Source organism: Anguilla rostrata, chromosome 2 (assembly GCF_018555375.3).
Source record: "Anguilla rostrata isolate EN2019 chromosome 2, ASM1855537v3, whole genome shotgun sequence".
NCBI classification, from domain to species: Eukaryota; Metazoa; Chordata; class Actinopteri; order Anguilliformes; family Anguillidae; genus Anguilla; species Anguilla rostrata.
In genome coordinates, this window is record NC_057934.1 from 27,031,252 (window position 1) to 27,046,880 (window position 15,629).

A 15,629-nucleotide genomic window follows, 5' to 3' on the forward strand; every position below is an offset into this window, starting at 1 on the left:
TTGTACTGAAGAAAATCGTCATGGGTGACAAAGGCAGAGATGTCAGAAGCACGGGAGGTTAAAGGAACCTGCCAATAATCTTTCAACAAGTCGAGTTTGCTCACATACCGAGCGGAGCCAATGTTGTCAATGCAATCCTCCATCCGTGGGAGAGGGTAGGAGTCGGGTACCGTAACTGCATTGACTTTACGAAAGTCCGTACAGAACCTGGGACTACCATCTGGCTTGGGCACCAACAAACACGGCGAACTCCAGGGACTTGAACTAGGACTGGCTAACTGATTGGTTAAAAGATACTATACCTCTTTTTTCATGGCCGCACGTTTGGCAGCATTGATTCGGTACGGATGCTGTCGGATGGGCGCAGAGTTATTCACATCTATGTCATGCCGTATGACTTGTGTTTGAGTAGGGGTGTCATTAAAGAGCATTGGATATTCTGTGATTAATTGCATCACATCAGAACGTTGCTCTTCGGGCGCGTGGGCCAGATGAGAAAGCAGCACCTTTGAATTCAGTAGTCTAGCGCACTGCTGTGGCGCATTTCTGAGTAGCAGACCATCCTCATCCCCAGCCGGATCAAAAGAAACCACCGTGGACACGGAACTTATAGCCGAAACTGGCAAAACATTACTCTCCTCCGACTTCGGAGCTCTAGCATGATACAACTTGATCATGTTTACATGACACATACGGGACTGACGTCTGACGTAGTCAGTGTCACTTAGCTTCTCCTCCACAGTGTAAGGACCTGAGAAGCGAGCAGACAGCGCAGAATCTTGAACGGGCATTAAGACCAGCACCTGATCTCCGACACCAACTGAGCGTGCAACAGCCTTCCGGTCATAACGCTTTTTCATAGCGCTTTGAGAGGTGGCAAGCGCTTCTTTGGCAAGAGAGCAAGCCCGATGTAAGCGCTCTCGAAACTGGCAAACATAGTCCAACACATTAGTGGACTTAGCGGAGAAGTCGTCAGACAGTATTTGTTCTTTAAGAACTTGAAGGGGACCTCGCACTGTGTGCCCAAAAACCAGTTCAGCTGGGCTAAAACCAAGTGACTCCTGCACAGTTTCTCGTAGTGCAAACAATGCAAAAGGTACTCCCTCATCCCAGCTGTTTCCTGTCTCCAGACAGTATTTGCGTAGCACCGATTTAAAAGTCTGATGCCAGCGTTCTAGCGCACCTTGCGATTCGGGATGGTATGCGGAAGAGACCTTGTGCTTAATTGCCAGGGAACCTAAAACCTGTTTAAAAATCTTTGAAAGAAAATTAGATCCCTGATCGGTTTGGAGAGTCTTAGGGAAACCAAAGGTAGAGAAGAACTTAGTTAAAGCCCTCACAACTGCTTTTGCAGTAATTGCACGGAGGGGAATAGCCTCCGGAAATCGTGTAGCTGCACACATGATGGTAAGCAGAAATTTGTTTCCGGTTCTGCTTCTCGGTAACGGGCCCACACAATCGGCTATCACATGAGTGAAAGGTTCGCCCATAACAGGAATAGGACAAAGGGGAGCGGGAGAAATTACTTGATTTGGCTTGCCTGTAACCTGACAACTATGGCAGGTTCGACAGTACAGAGTAACCGTGGTTTTTAACTTGGGCCAAAAAAAATGTTGCAACACCCTGTTATAGGTTTTGGTTATACCCAGGTGACCAGACTAAGGGCTCTCGTGTGCCAACGATAACACCTGCTGGCGATAAGGTATGGGTACAACTACTTGGGTCACCACACCCCAATCCATGCCAGCTGCAACAGGTAACGCCCATTTCCTCATCAACAGGCCCTTTTCCATGAAATAAGCTACCGGCTTGTCTTTCGCAGCTTCAGTAGTGATAGCTGATTTAAAACAATGGGTGAGAGATGGATCCGATTTCTGAGCGACAATAAGCTGTTCGCGTGTGACTGGCAGCTTAATCGAAGGCATGTCCACGGACAATGCTTTCTCCTTCACCTTTTTAGTCTGGCACTCAGGGACTGGAACATCGCTAGCGAATGAAGTGGCAAGGAGGGAGTCCGACAAATTCACCTGCTCGCCCCATTTTCGTGCTTGTGCTCGGGTAAGCACACAGGCAGGGAAAATATCAGGGGGAGATTTCGAGATCTCTGGCGTAGCGTGCGTCTCGGGGTATTTCAAGATCTCCAGTACAGGGTGCACTCTACCACCCGCGATATCGTTCCCCATAATGAGGTCTATCCCTGAAACTGGCAGAGCAGAACGCACGGCTACGTTAAAACAGCCAGAAATTAAATCAGAATAAATTTGTACCTGATGCAACGGAACACTAATAAAGCCCATCTCGATTCCCTGAACTATGATGTCCGCACCGCAAGAGGACGCATCTGACAAAGGCAAGATCTCCGCCAACAAGAAGGACTGGGATGCCCCAGTGTCTCTTAAAATTCGGACTGCCTTTTGGACATTCGGTTCCCCAACCAAAGACACAAAGCCCTCAAATATGAATGGCCCGTAGCCAACGTTACCTTTTTCATGGGTACTGGGGAACTGTTTGGATACGGTTCTAACAAAACCGGTAGGTTTTGGGATGTCGGGAGTTTTCTTTTTTGCTAGAAAACAGTCTGCTATAACATGGCCCCTTTTGTGGCAGTAGAAACACTCCCGCTGTTCCTTAAAGCGTGAAGGGGGAGATCTAGGGGGTTTAACTAATGACGCAACAGGTAGAGCAGCATCAGCAGTTTTCCCACGGGACGTCACAAACACACTTTTGTGTGTGAGGGTAAACTCATCGGCAAAGATTGCCACCTCGTTTAAGGAAGCAACTTTTTGCTCATTCAAGTAAACTACACAACGCTCTGGCGTGCACTTTTTGAACTCCTCCAATAAAATTAACTCCCGGAGCGAACTATACTCTGTTGCTTTGCTAGCAACACACCACTTATCGAAAAGAGTTCCCTTCTCCCTAGCGAACTCAACAAAGGACTGGGACGAGGCTTTCTGGTAATTTCTAAATTGTTGTCTATACACCTCCGGCACCAACTCATACGCACGGAGCACCGCAGCCTTCACCACCTCATAATTTAAACTGTCGGCAAGCGATAAGGTAGCCACTGCATCCTGTGCTTTACCTGTTAATTTGCACTGCAGCAAGGTGGTCCAAATATCTTTTGGCCAGTTAAGCACAGTGGCAAGGCGCTCAAAAGTATTAAAATAAGCGTCCACCTCTGTCTCTCGAAATGGGGGAATTGCTACGTGTCTCCGCACATCATAGTGGTCAGCAAATGGTGCGGGCATACCTGAGGCGGGGGCTGTAACAGCTTGCGTAGCGGCGTTCTCCAACTCCAACTTACGCAGCTTTAGCTTTGTCTCCGCCTCAATTTCTAGTGTACGTATGGCTAGCCTATGCTCAAACTCAAGTTTCTGAGCCCTTTCCTGGGACTCTCGAGCCCTCTCCTGGGCCTCCAGTTGAAGACGGGCCAAACGGAGCTTCAGTCATGCATCAACCCTCAACCCAGAGGAGCTTGGCGAGAAAGCCTCGAACCTTGGCAAGGTAGCCGGGGGATTCTCCGCCTTCACCTCCGTTCCGGCGGAACCCCCAGCGCTCAGCGGTGGATCGGGATCCCAGACTCCACGGATGACACGTCAAGCTGGTTGGGAGGTAACAGGACAGGCAAGGTAAAGACTCCCAACTCCACTAGCTTGTCCCATACCACGGACTTAATCTCCCTTTTAAGAAGACTCCTCGAAACCAAAATACCGAAGTGATTCGCAATTTCTAACAAGTCTGCTTTACGACAGTGGTCGAAAACAATAACCGAAGGTTCTGCAATAAACTCACCTACATCAAACGATGCCATTCTTATTTCCTTCACTATGCACAGCAGCAAATACACACACAGTACACCAACAATACACCACCGTAGAGCTACACAACCCACCGATCTAGAGATGCAACTATGTACACTGCTAACACACGATTATTCACACGGAATTTCGCGCTATTCCGGACGAGCCCCCAATTTGTTACGTCTCTCTTAGTGTCTAGGGGTAGGAGGGAGTACGTAACATATATATATATATAGAAATAAAGTGTCCGGGTGAAAAGGTGTTGTGCACGTGTAGTATAAATAATCAGGGCAGACAAAGTTGCAGGTGATTTTAAAGGTGAGGTGATATTTACATTTTTACAATTTAACACAAAACAAGACACAACTAGGTCACAAGGCCAAGGGACATGGATGTAGCCAAATAAATGAAATAAACAAAACCAAACAGCGCTAGAACAAAATATAATCTGACTATCTTAGCATAACAAGATTATCTAGCTACTCTTACAAACAAAAATACATAGTTGGCAACCACCCCTTTTCTAATGTGTCTATACAAGTTTCCTCCTGCGTGTGGCACCAATGTATAGAGGCCTCTGTCTTACCTGCCCCAGGGCCTGAACCACACACAGACAACCACACATACACAAGCAGGGGAAAACGTTTACACGCACACTCACAGGTCTCCGATCTCTACAACCACACAGCGAAAACGAACAGAGATCAACAACAGAGAGACGACGAGCTGCAGGAGCCACGTAGCTTTTATCTTCCAGAGGAGGGATGTGATTGGTGGAGGCGGGACCAGGTTAACAATGATTGACAGCGGGGACAGCGAATGGAATGATGAATGGCTCTCCTGCAGCATTACAGAGGAGGAATAAAACACACACGACGTGGAACGTAACAGTAGGGAATTGCTCATCAACAGTTATGTTTTCTCCTGGTGTGTAACATGCAGTACTTTTACTAACAAATTTGTTCCAGATTTCAGAAATCATGGCAAATTTGTCTTTCTCAAGACGTGTTGCCCTTGTGTCCTTGTCATCAAATCTCAGAGTGCATGATGTCCCGAAACCTTTGCCGTGACATAGTGTCGTAGAAAAATGGATTGCTCGAATCTGAAGACCAAAAGTCTTCTAAATCCATGCTTTTATTGCCACTGATGCCTCGTAAATACAGCTTCCCGTGAAAGCTTTCAACTCATCGATTGACAGGTCCCAATTTTCCCACATCAGAATGTCAATCAGACATAGCAGACTGCTCAGCGGACTTCCAATGTTCTCCTTGGCGCACCGTGTGGGCCCAGCCTTTTCCCGTAAGACGAACGTTAGTCACGTGGTAACGATCTGTTTCTCTGATTGGTAACTGTTAAAGTGTTGCTGAAATTTAAATTATTGTAATTATGTGGGTAATTAGTTTCATTAACTCCGTAATGAGCCATTCACGCATGATTGTGCATGCTCCTCCATTGAATCACCCCTCACCCTTCCCCAGCCCCAAAATACAGAATTATTCAGCTGCCTTTAGCGAAACCAGAGCTGATGGTCTTTCTCTATGGCTCTGAGCCAAACTATCAGCAGGCGTAAATGTTCCACTTCGCAGAGGGGCATGATTTTATTCCTCTCCATGACACCAGTGAAGGCGATTGGAGACTTCACTTCAATAGGCCTAACTGACATTTTCAAAACCTACATTTTCAACTGCAAAAACAATATTTAGAAATTTCCATTCAATCTATGGGTAAGCAGTTATATCAAATCAATAAATAAGAAAATCAATATAAAACATTAGTAAAAACAAGCAAAAATCTACAATAGCTGTGCCCATGCATGCATCCATGGGGGGACACTTTTTTGGACCGACCGACTAACCAACAGAGAGCTAGCCTAAATAGCTGCTGGTCGCCGCTACACCGCCGAGTTTGTAAGCTTAGAGCCCGCCTTTGCCATAATGTGACTTGTACGCAACTCCTTGGCCAGCTTGGTCAATAGCATATTGCTCAAGACACCGGAACAGCGTCCTCCCACCCGCCCCAAAAAGTGTCTCATCTTTATACATGCATGCATGAATGAATGAATGTGCACTACGTGTGAATGAATGTGAACTTTTGTTTCTAAATAAATGAAAAAATTACGCTCAGCATAAGTGAAGCATACTCTCATGGAACATTTACAGGTGCCATGCTTTGCTAAAGCTGCTGAAGTTTTCGGTGTTCTTGGGTGGGGGAGGGGTGAGCGTTGAATGTCTTACCCATACAGTTCAGTGGTCTTGCCCTTACCCTTAGATTGACATGTTAATGTTCCAACAGAGAATGGTGTACTTATACCATGGCGTGGTTGATAGTTTGACTAAACCTGATATCTCTCCAGGGAGAGATAAAATGTTCTATTAGTTTGGCACATAATATTATTATTGTTATAAATATTATTAACAATAAAGTGTAATATTACTCATTACTCATTTCAAAAGTAATAAAAGTACTTTACTTAGCCGTAATTCGTTATGCTACACAGTATAAATTGTATTCCTTTTTGTTACACTGCAACCTCTCTCTAGCTTATACTATTTGATCCTGTCTCAACGGAATAATAGCATACACCACAGAAACACATCACAAGACACTTCACATTTGAGAAATCCATTTTTTATTGTATGTAATAGTGACATTTGTTTTATCTGAAGTAGCCTAAATGTAAAAAAAAAAAAATCTATGATGTTGCACATAATAGCAATATTTGTAATGTGCATGCTATTTATTCTAAGCAACTGTAAAGGCTATTCTAACACGGACATCATGTCACCACTCGCGTCCAACTTCACAGGCTGTGATGGATGTTTTTTCCACAATGTTTCTTCCAAAACCTTTACTCCCTGGAACAAATGTCACCTCCTTTCTGGTCCCTCAAGTGCAAAATATGTCACGACTTCACATTTTTACCTCACAGAAAATAGGATAGGATACTGCTATAATTTTGAGAATGTTTGAAAAGTATGTTCGCTATAATCTGTAATTTAGCAAATGACAAACTTCCATAAGCCTCTATACGACTGGATGCAAGGCTCAACAATATCAATGAGCGAGGTATGCTTCAGCACTCACAGAAAGTCCACTAATAACAAGTCCACTAAATAAACTGTCTACCTAAATTGTGTTACAGCTTTACCGGCTGATTTCCAATGCTTTTTCTCCATAGGGATTTTGTTTTCTGACGAAAATAAGGTTGGTGGCGAACGTAAGCATAACAGTTTCACATATTTACTTTCATTATAGCAACTTACTTTTTAAAGGCACATAACGGTTTTGAAAGTACCGGTTGAGATATTAAAGACCCTGTGCAGTCAAAATCATGATTTTAAAATGCTTATATTATGACCAAAGACTATACGGTTACTTACGCGTTGATTTTAAAAGTATTTCATACATGTATGTAATTAATTAATTTTTTTCTCATAAGAACATACAATGCTCGACATTGCCGTCTGGCGGAGTATTTGGTATTGGGGGTTTGAGACCAAATTTGTGACGTTGCGAATGTTTCTAATTTGCATTGACCAATGTGCAGTGGCCAAAACACTCACCCAGTATGAATATTTATGTAGTGTGCGCTCCCAAGTTCAAAGCTGGTTGAACGTACCGGTTCCGGTAAGCATCCGTTCGGGCTAGATGACGTTCTGCTATTAATCGAATCAAGCCTACAGACTATAACGTTACCGTTAACCTCATCTCACCGATTTACTTGCTGTCTGGCTATCGATAATTTTGCTAATGTAGCAATGAGCTGTACTTATCTTATGTGAATATAACGTTAGCTGGCGGGTGTAACGTTACTTTATTCTCCAGACTGTTATAACGTTGCTGCCGCAAAAAAACCAATCGATAATGTTGTGTGGTAATGTAGGTTATCCTATAATGTTAGGGTCCTATATTGTAGGCTGTAAGCGATGGGCTCATACATATACGGCTCAATATTTCTAATGCTGTTATTGCTGTACTCATTATCCATTATTATGGTCGTATGATAACTAGCTAACGTTAGCTAACAACTGACGTTTGGCACAATATTATCAATTTAGAATCTTGTCTGTGTCCGTGCTATTATATTGCAAATCTGTGCTGGCTAATAATAAAGTCTGACTGATTCCTCTGGGTTCTATATACAATAGCTCATTCTAGGTTTAGTGAAAAACTCAGAAAGACTCTTATTCAATTCTCAGAGAAGAATAAGGCAAATAAGAAGGGGTCATTAAAAAATGTATTAGTCTTGGAAGAAGATTCATCATAATATTAATCTTCCTACTCATACATGTGAGTATTTCATTAGATCAACTTTGATTCAAACTATCAGAGGAGTATAAGTGCCCTTAACCCAGATCAGCAAGTTTGCATTCATTTTAATCCCAAGGTATTTTAACCCCTTCGCGCAAGCCCCCCAGTGGTCTGCAAACCAGCGTGCCTAGATAGCTCAACGTAGACATTTATTACTCCTGCAACCAAACTATAAGTTGAAAACAGGAACACTGAGTTTGACTTGTATTAGTTGACGATACAGGACAACTATACCCAATACGAGTTTTGCAGTGCCACCATTGTCGTGTCGGTTGTTCATTTAACAAGCACCCACTCCCTGCAGTCTCATCTGCAACTACACCCACCACCCATGACACACTGGACCTTCATAAAAATAGTCTTTCACCACCAAAAATTTGTATTCTGTCATAGCAACAAGATAAACCCAACAATACATAGGGTTATGTGGCGGTGTGGGCGTGTCACTACATGGCCCATTTGTGTGACGTCATGTTGTGAACTTTAACCACCCCCCACTCCCCCAAAAAATGAACAAAAACGCAAACCGAAGGAAGCTTCTTGCTATTGTTATTTTGCAGCGTAGACTGCCAGCCAGACGCAGATGAAGCTGGGTAAACAAAATAAACCAAGTGAGGACACAACTGGGAGAGTATCATCGTTTGGTCCATGAACTCCATAGTGCTAGGTACAATAAATGAACATGCAAGAACTGCTAAATAGCGAATCTTTTATACAGCTTAATTCCGACGTTCGGAATTGATATTTAGCTAGTAGCCTAATTATTGTTTCGGTACTCGTCCCATTACCCGGTACTGTCAAATCACGATGACGATAATAAAATCAAATCTTAGGAAATGAATCGCGTCAGTAATTCATCTGACAGTTGTTCGGTAAACAGCGGACTGCTACATGGTAATTTAAACAACTTACGTGATTGGCCACTGCAGCGTGACGTCGGGTTGCGTTCCAGCAAAAGTTGATTCTGGTTCAAATTTCATGCTGCAGGCCGCTGCAGTTTTTTTCGCCACCCCAGTGATCAAACACTGCCGCAGCCTAAACGCACTACTCCCATTCAAATAAATAGGAAGACTGCCGTTTTTGCCGCACAACCCTGCGGCAAGCTGATCTGGTGTGAATCCAGCCTAAGACATGCCAATCCAACGGTGAAAACACTGCTCACTGAATAATGAAATAAACAAGACATATTTTTCTAACATTATACCATGTCATTCTACTGTCAATATCTGGGACTAAATATGGAATAAATATAAAACCTTATGATTGGTTTTACACGTAGAGATAGCCTTTTTGAGACTGAGTAGTCATATACTGTCTTGGTTTTATATTGTTTTAATGCGATCCCATCCTCAAACAAGAAAACATCCTGAACCTTCATAAGGGGCACATTTATATGCTTTATAATGGACAAAAAGCATTTTATTCATTTTTGGAGTGATTTTGGATATGTTCTGGACCCCTATATATTTTAGATTACTGTACTGATGGAAAGCTTGTAATTCCCACTTGAAAATAATGCAAAAAAAGTGAGTTTCTTGAGTCAAAACAGTTAGAAAGGTAAGAATTGGCCATATTTGGCATGTGTGTGAAGGGGTTAAATAAATTCTTCTGGTAAGGCATTATTTTTTCTGAAATAGATTTTATATCCTAAATATTCACAACTATACTTATCTCTCATTAGAGATTAGAATTCTAACATCATTAGAATATAAATAAGGCAGGGAACCAAATGAAATTTATGAAAATATAAATGTCAATTGTGTCTGTCTGAATGGATTAAACATATTTTCGAAATTTGTAAAGTGTCCCTTGTAATTTATGTAAATATACAGTAATTAAATGTTATTTCAAGTTCTGTTTTGGTGTTTCAGATATTTTATCCAAAAGGAAATATACCAGGCTTTTTAAAAGAGTCGGGTAAACATTATTTAGACTGTGTGTGGTCCTGACTTAGCAGCTTGATCCTTATTATGTGTATGCAGAACTGGGAAAGCAGAAATGCAAACACAGAATGGAACTCTTCCTTGTTGTCTCTCATCACATTGACATCTAAAGGTTAAATGTGATCCAGGTTTTCCTACTTCTCTCCCTCTGTTCTCAATCAATTCACATTTGCACATAATGTATTTTATTCAAATTCAGAAGCAAAGCCTGAGTAAAGCTTTTTATGAGATGTTATGTTAATTTGCATTATATTATGGAGGGTAAAGCTCCAGAACAGGCTTTTCTTTGGGGTTATTATTTTCTAATTGTTACAATGTTGTATCCCTCATAAAAGAAACTAAATATGAAGAGAAAATATTAACTAAAACATATAGACAGTGGTAGGTGGAGTCAGTTAGAAAGTGTGACCAAAATAGGTTTATACCTTAGGAACGTCTGTATAATGTTATCTTGTTTAAGCACAAAGAAAATAAATAATGTAATGCAGGGTCTGAATAAGAAAGAAAATACAACTTTTTCAAATAAAAAATTGATACTGCTGATAAACCCAGAAAAATTCAGGTAGCTTACAGACGCCTCTTCCCACCTGTTTCTCTGCATTCTCTTTAAAAGGACGTTTAAAGATGGGTCCCTCAGCATGTTGTGACAAGCAAAGACAGGAGACGGGAAGAAAAAACCAACTGTTTAGGAAACACAGCTGGGCTGCAAGGCAATTGCACTGACATTTCCTAACAAGGCTGAGATGAACAGTGGCACCAGAAATACTGTTAGACCTCTCAATTTTACTGTGAGCAAAACCACATTAAATTTTGTTTATGGAGTTGTGGAAGTAATTTCATACAACAGAAACTACATGCAAATTCATAGTATTCTAGATGATAGTCCTTATTGTAGTTACAGTCATATTCCAATAAGCTGTTTACATGCACCATGAAATATAGCAATAACAGACATTCCTGAATACATGGTCATCAGAGTATCCTAAATATTTAGAAGGTAAATCCTGCACAGACATTAGGAAGTAGTCAATGTGTAGAATAGCCTACCAGGCCATGAGGCAGAAAATCTGGGGGTTTTCAAGACCAAGCTTGATATGGTGTTAGGTAGCCTGTAGGTAATAAGGTACTAGGTACAATTTAATTAGGAAAATTGGTGAGCATTGGGCTGCATGGTCTGTTCTCATCATTATGTTAGGGTAAATAAGGTCTGCAGAGGACAAGCATGAAATGTCCTGTTTAAAGACATCATTTCGGAGAGATACTCTTCTATGCAGAAATCACATGACTGACAGACAGTCAGGAAAGTATCCTGCAGAACCTGGAAGATGTATTGCTTTTCAGGTATACCATGATGGCGAGTTAGAATTATGACCTACAAAAAAATACACTATACAAGCCCATGTGAGACTTAATTTGGTACCGATACCACCAGTCATAAATACCTCTTGTACTAAGTTTGTGTATCTGCTTCTTACAACCAGCCAAACAATAAAACACGAGAAGGCTGGTTTCTAGTGTCTTGCCAGGCACAATGTAAATCTGTTGTAAAGACTTGCACCAGTGCAGTGATCCTCAAAATCCTTTGATTGCAAGAAATGGACTACATAGGGACATCCAGTTGGCAGATAATAGAATAGTCATTTTGTAGGGAGTTCTGTACTGCCACTCTACCCACTGTTCAAATCAATAAAAAAAATGTACAATATAAAAAAATTATCAACACAATAGTTTGAACAAAAAACAGCATCAAAATTACAGATTCGAACATCAACAAGCAAACTGAACAGGCAACTAACAACAATGAGGTCCTTATACCTAGCGTTGCCAACTATCTAGGATTAGCTGGGAGACTCCTGGAATGCAATTAATTCAATCCGCAGATTTTTTTTAATATTAAATATTAAAGAATAAATTTTGAGATAAAACACATTTGTGGTTTGGGAATATTATTTTTGATTAAGCCACTGTAGTCCTGTGCTTTGCCAAACACAAAATCATACAAGCATTTCAGTTATCTGATTGGTTGATATACAAGTCATGTAACATTTGAGCCAAGCAGAAGCACTATTTGTAGGAGCACAAATTGGCCACCTCAAGCACATTTTAAAATATCTCTATTTTGTATTTTTCTGCAATCAGCGGAAGATACGGTATGTGACTGGATTGTTTAGAGAATTAATTCTGCTGATTAAAGTATGTGCCCAAATTTTGGTGACCCCTCATTCCATTAGACTGTTTTTAGTAAAACATCAGGCATTTCTGAGATGATAATATAATTGGCTGAGATTGAAATTGCCAGACCCCGTTTTAGATAAACAGCAATCACAGGTTTTCGGGAATAGCAAGGCTAGAAGAGTAATGCCTATAATGGATACTATATATTTTTGCTGTATATACGAATGGTACTGGAGAGGTGGACAATTTTATTTAATGAGAAAGGGGGAATATTCAAAAGGGGAATATTATTGCATATGTACCAGAAATTCAAAAGCAAAGAAAAGGCTCAGGATCATAAAATTGGAAATTCAATCAAAATGACTCATTGCTCTGCTCAAGTTTCACGGTTGCTTAACTACAAATGAATAGAACTAAAACATACAACCAAATATAAATTAATATAATCTGAACACAAAATATTTCAGTTATTTAAAAAACAGAAGTCTTTAATAGAAATTTTGTTTTACACGCACAATGCACTTTTGGTAGATGACTGTGGCAGTCGGTCCGCTGAGAGGCGGATTGGTCTCGGCTGCGCCGGCTGGTGGAGAGAGCATACGCACCTGGGCTTCTTTAGATAATCAGCCTAGGTGCTTGAAGGTGTGCTGCTCTCCACAGTTTGGGGCAGAGACCGGGAGCTAACACAGAGAGCGCGTCCACACAAACACGAAATAAAATAAACGACTTCCCAGCTAGATCCAGCTCCTCCAGCATCCCAGCTGAGGATTGTTTTCTCTTTCTTTTGTGCTCAAAATAAAATGAAACGAAAATCATAATTGCGCTTTTGGTGTTAGCTCCCGGTCTCGGCCCCGAACTGTGGAGAGCAGCGCACCTATAAGCACCTGGTCTGATTAGCTAACGCAGCCCAGATGCGAGCTAATACCCCCGCTTCAACTTCTGTAAAAGATCTCCTGGATAATTTCAATTCTAAAATAACTAAAGTTATGGATACCATAGCACCTGTTAGGGTTAAATCAATCTCTGGTAAACAAAAAGCACCATGGAGAAATGCTATGTGAGTGCTGTAAAGCAGAGCGCAGATGGCGAAAATCAAGTCTCCAGATTCACTATGATATCTATAAAGAGAGACTTTATATATACAACTTAGAGATAAGAAGCGCTAGACAATCCTTTTTCACTGAGATCATCAACAATAACATCAATAACGCACGCATTCTATTTGCCACTTTTGACAGGTTAACAAACCTGCCACTTCCAATAGCTCCTGAATTCCTTTCCAATAAAAAAATGCAATGAATTTGCGACAAAATGACAAAATTCTAGGCATTAGACAAACCATTAACTCTTCTATGCTAAACAAAAAAAATGTGTCACCGTTACTTTCAGATAGAGATAAGTCTGTAAGCATGACACAATTTAATGCCATTGACTATAGAACTCTTAAGGAAACTGTGTTACGTCTTAAACTGTCCACCTGTAGCCTCGATGTCATGCCCACTAGGTTTTTTAAAAATGTTTTTAACTGCTTGGTGACCGAATTACTACAGATAGTCAACAGTTCTCTCCTGTCAGGCAACTTCCCAAAGGCTTTGAAAACTGTGGTTATTAAGCCTCTTTTAAAAAAGAGCAGTCTTGATGGGTCTGTACTTAATAACTACAGACCAATATCAAATCTACCCTTCATAGGTAAAGTAATTGAAAAAATTGTCTACCAGCAACTTAGACTTCAAATGGCTGCTTTGACAACTTTCAATCAGGATTTTGCCCTCATCACAGCACCGAGACTGCCTTTAAGGTCCTAAATGACATTCGCTTAAACACTGACGGAAAAATCTCAATTTTAGTCTTACTGGATCTCAGTGCTGCCTTCGACACCGTAGACCACAATATTCTGTTAGACAGATTAGAAAACTGGGTTGGACTTTCAGGTACTGTCCTAAACCGGTTCAGGTCCTATCTGCATGACAGGAACTATTTTGTCTCTATTGGCAACTTTGAATCAGAACGAATTAACATGGCATGTGGAGTTCCCCATGGATCAGTCCTTGGACCTCTTCTATTCAATCTTTACATGCTCCCGTTAGGCCAAATACCGCGAAATAACAAAATAGCCTACCATAACTACGCAGATGACACCCAAATCTACATTGCTCTCTCACCAATGAATATGGTCCCATCGACTCGCTGCGTCAGTGCATTGAACAAATCAATACCTGGATGCACCAAAACTTTCTTCAACTAAATAAGGACAAAACTGAGGTAATTGTCTTTGTGCCCATGATGAAAGGATGAAAGTCAGTGCTCACCTTCATGCCCTATCTTTGCAGACTAACACCCAGGTCAGAAATCTTGGTGTTATTTTGGATTCAGATCTCAATTTTAATAGCCATATCAACTCAATAACAAAGTCAGCCTATTATCATCTGAAAATATATAGAATCAGAGGATTCATGTCTAAACAAGACCTATAAAAGCTTATCCACACTTTTATTTCTAGTAGGGTAGACTATTGTAATGGTCTTCTGTCAGGCCTATCTAAAAGAGCTCTTCAACAGCTTCAGCGTATTCAAAACGCCACTGCTAGAGTCCTAACCAAAAGTAAGAAATATGAACACATTACGCCAATTCTCTGGACTCTGCACTGGCTTCCAATCTGTCAAAGAATTGACTTTAAGATACTGCTGCATGTCTACTAATCACTCAATGGTCTAGGACCTAAATACATTTCTGACCTGCTTGTACCATATGAACCCGCTAGACCCCTATGGTCATCTGGAACTGGTCTACTAACCATTCCCAGAGTTAAAACAAAACATGGTGAGGCAGCATTCAGTTATGCTACACACACCTGGAACAAACTTCCAGAAGATCTCAGACGTGCCCAAACCTTGACCATTTTTAAAACTAGGTTGGAAACTTTTATGTTCTGAATCGCATATAATTACATTCTTGCATTTTGATTTTATTCCTTTTTAAGTGAATTTCTGCACTTTTTTTATTATTATTTTTTAATTTTATTTCTTTATTTTTCCTTATTTTATTTGTTATTTTCTATCTTATGCTATTTTATTCTAATTCTGTGTCTTATTCTGTATCTATGTGAAGCACTTTGTTTGAATTGCCTTTGTGTATGAAAGGTGCTATACAAATAAACTTGCCTTGTCTTATTAATAGTGAAAAATATCAATACAATGCCACAGAATTTGTGTGATGTGATACATAGGATATCTGTGAATAGGATGGATTCAACAGCTAAATATCTTAGTATATCAGCATGTATTATCATTAGGGATTATGCATTTAAAGGAGGTATTATCACTGGCTTAAGCTCATATGACGCGGATCAATAATAACGTTACGACATTTAAATAACTGCGGATAATGTACACGTTAG